Source organism: Arachis ipaensis, chromosome B06, assembly GCF_000816755.2.
Source record: "Arachis ipaensis cultivar K30076 chromosome B06, Araip1.1, whole genome shotgun sequence".
Taxonomy (NCBI): domain Eukaryota; kingdom Viridiplantae; phylum Streptophyta; class Magnoliopsida; order Fabales; family Fabaceae; genus Arachis; species Arachis ipaensis.
Window position 1 is genome coordinate 5,716 of NC_029790.2, and position 4,085 is coordinate 9,800.

A 4,085-nucleotide genomic window follows, 5' to 3' on the forward strand; every position below is an offset into this window, starting at 1 on the left:
TAGAGAACACTAGAAAACCCTAGAAAAACCTAGAAAATCCTAGAAAACTGTAGAAAACCCTAAAAATTCTAGGAAACCCTAGAAAACCCTAAAAAAATCCAAGAAAAATACCAGAAAATCCAAGAAAAATCTAGGAAACACAAGAAACCCTAAAAAACCTTAGAAAATCCAAAAAAATCCTAGAAAACCATAGAAAAACCCTAGAAAATCCTAGAAAAATCCTAAAAAATTGTAGAAAATACGAGAAAAATCCTAAAAAATCTTAGAAAATCCTGAAAAATCCTAAAAAATTCTAAAAAACCCTAGAAAATCCTAGAAAACCCTAGAAAATCCTAGAAAAATACTAAAATACCCTGAAAACCCAAAACTCTAAAAAAATCCTAGAAAATTCTAGATAACCCTAGAAAATCCTAGAAACACCCTAGAAAAAGCTAGAAAAACTCTAAAAACCCAAGAAAAACCTAGAAAACCCTAAAAAACACTAGGAAACCTTGGATAACCCTAGAAAACCATACAAAACCCTAGGAAACCTTGGAAAACCCCTAGGAAACCCTGAAAAAACCCTAGGAAACTTTAGAAAATCTAAAAAAACCCTAAAAACACCTAAAACCCTAGAAAATCTAAAAAAAATCTGAAAACCCCTAAAAACCCTAGAAAACCCTAGCAAACCCTAGAAAACCCTAGATAATCATAGATAAACCCTAGAAAATCTTAGAAAACCCTACAAAACCTGAGAAAACCCTAGAAAACCCCTAAAAATCTTAGAAAAACCTAGAAAAATCTAGAAAATCTTAGAAAATTCTAGAAAAACCCTAGAAAATCGTAGAAAATCCTTAAAAACCCTAGAAAATCCTAAAATCCCTAGAAAATCCTAAAAAACCTAGAAAACTCTAGAAAAACTTTGAAAAGCCATAAAAACCTTGGAAAACCCTAGAAAATCTAGAAAGCCCTTGAAAACCCTAAAAAACCCTAGAGAATCCTAGAAAACCCTCGAAAATTCTAGAAAATACTTGAAAACACTAAAATACACTAGGATATCCTAGAAACCCTTAAAAAACCCTAGAAAACTGTAGAAAACCTTACGAAATCCTTGAAAACCCAAAAAACAACCCTAGAAAATCCTAGAAACCCCTAGAAAATCCTTAAAAATTCTAGAAAACCCTAAAAAATCCTATAAAACCCTTAAAAAAATACTAGAAAATCCTAGAAAAATCTAGAAAACTCTAGAAAATCCTAAAAAACCTAAAAAACTGTAAAAAAAACCCTAGAAAAACCATAGAAAACCCTACATAACTCTAGAAAACCCTAGAAAAACCTAGAAAACCCCTAGGTAATCCTAGAAAACCTTAGAGAACCCTAAAAAATTCTAGAAAAATCTTAAAATATCTAGAAAATCCTAAAAAACCCTAGAAAACCCTAAAAACCCTGGAAAACCCTAGAAAACTCTAAAAAAACTTAAAAATCCTAGAAAAGCCTAGAAAAAACCTAGAGAACTCTAGAAAACTTTAGAAAATCTTAAAAACCCTAGAAAACCATAGAAAAAACTTGGAAAACCCTAGAAGACTCTAGAATACCCTTGAAAATCTTAGAAAAATGCTAGAAACCCTAAAAAATCCTAGAAAAACTCTAGAAACCCCTTAAAAACCCTAGTAAATCCCAGAAAACCCTAGGAAAACCCAAGGAAACCCAAGAAAACCCTAAAAATCCTAGAAAACCCTAGAAAACCTTAGAAAAATCTTAGGAAAACCCAAAAAACCCTAAGAAACCCTAGAAAATCCTTGGAAATCCTAGAAAACTCTAGAAAATCCTAGAAAACCATAGAAAAACCCTTGGAAACCTTTAAAAACCCTGAAAACTCCTAGAAAACCCTAAAAATCCTAGAAAAACCTAGAAAATCCTAGAAAAACCTAGAAAAATCAAACCCTAGAAAACCCTAAAAAATCTTAGAAAACCTTTGATAACCCTAGAAAACCATACAAAATCCTAGAAAATCCTAGAAAAACCCTTAGAAACTCTAGAAAACCCTAAAAAGCCCTAAAAATAGTAGAAAACCCTAAAAAACTCAAGAAAACCCTAAAAAACCCTAGAAAATCTTAGGAAACCCTAGAAAATCCTAAAAATTTCTAGAAAACCATTGAATAACCCTAGAAAATCCTAGAAAACGTTAGCAAAATTCTAAAAATCCTAGAAAACCCTAGAATAACCTAAAAACCTCTAAAAAACCATAGAAAAATCTTATAAAACCCAAGATAACTCTAAAAACTCTAGAGAACCCTAGAAAACTCTAAAAAACCCTAAAAACCTTTGAAAAAATCTAAAAGACGCTGGAAAACAATAGAAAACTCTAAAAAACCCTAGAAAAATGCTAAAAAACCTAGAAAACCCTAGAGAAATCTAGAAAATCCTAAAAAATCCTAAAAAATCCTAAAAAAATCCTTAAAAACCCTAGAAATACCCTAGAAAATCCTAGAAGAATCCTAGGAGACCATAGAGAATCCTAGGAAACCCTAAAAGCCCTAAAAAATCCTAGAAAATCCTACAAAATGCTAGAAAAACCTAGAAAATCTTAGGAACCCTTAGAAAACCCTAAAAATCCTAGGAAAAACTAGAAAATCCTAAAAACCTAGAAAATGCGAAAAAATCCTAGAAAAACTTAGGAAGCGCTAGAAAACCCTAAAAACTCTAGGAAACCCTAAAAACTCCAGAAAAGCCTAGAAAAACCCTAAATAACCCTTGAAAATCCTGAAAAACCTCTAGAAAACCTTAAAAAATCCTAGAAAACCTTAGAAACACACTAGAAAACCCTAGATAACCCCTAGAAAACCCTAGAAAATCTTAAAAAAAGCCTAGAAAATCCCTAAAAAAATCCTAAAAAATCCTAAAATATCCAAGAAAAGCCTAGAAAACCCAAAAAATCCCAAAAAAAAATCACAAAAAAAATCTAGAAAACCTTCAAAAATCCAAGAAAATCCTAAAAAATCCTAGAAAAACTTTGAAAATTCCTAAAAAACCCTGGAAAACCTTAGAAAACTCAAGAAAAATCTTAGAAAACCCTAAAAAAAATCTAAAAAATCCTAGATAACACAGAAAACCCTAGAAAAACCCTAAAAAAAACCCTAGAACATACTAAAATACCCTAGAAAATACTAAAATACCTTGAAAAATCCTATAAAACCTTAGAAAAACCTAGAGAATCCTGAAAAACCCTAAAAAAATCCTAAGAAACCCTAGAAAACGTTAGAAAATACTAGAGAAATCCTAGAAAACCTTAGAAAACCATAAAAAAATCCTATAAAACCCTAGAAAATCTTAGAAATTCTAAAAAACTCTAGAAAACCCTAGAAAGCCGTAAGAAACCCTGAAAACCCTAGAAAAATCCTAGATAACCCTAGGAAAACCCTAGATAATCCTAAAAACCCTAGAAAAAATCTTAGAAAATACTAAAATACCCTAGATAATGCTAGAAAACCCTAAATTAGGCGCACATGCTCGTCACCATTGAGCCAAAACAGACGAAACCGAAAAACTCCATTTCCCATCTGTGCTAGCATCATATACCCCAGCCTTCCGATCTCTTTTCTCTTGCTACCACCAACACTACTCAATATCGGACTATTCAGCTCGAACAAAGAACTTACTCGCTGAGTACATAACAGAATGAGATTTTTACACTCAAATATCACTCTATTATCACTGGTTTTCATATGGCAGTTGCCAATTGGGATACACACTTACAACCAAATATCCAATACTACTGGACATTTTGATTTATTTTCGAAAGAAAAAATAGAGGAGTAGTGAAATGTGTGTGAACAATACAAAGGGTTATACATCCTTTTATAGCTACTGAAAATTTGTCATTAAATATCTCGTTTATACTGTACTCATCATAATTATTCATGTATCTCATTTACAGTATAAACAAATTAATACTACACATATTTCGTTTACACACTATAAACGAAATATACACGTTTTCTATTATGTCTTACATAAGATGCATTTTGGTAAAAATGCTACAAATTATCTATTTCGATAAATAAAATATTTATTTTATTTATTTAAAAAAATTTCCAATTCCAAAA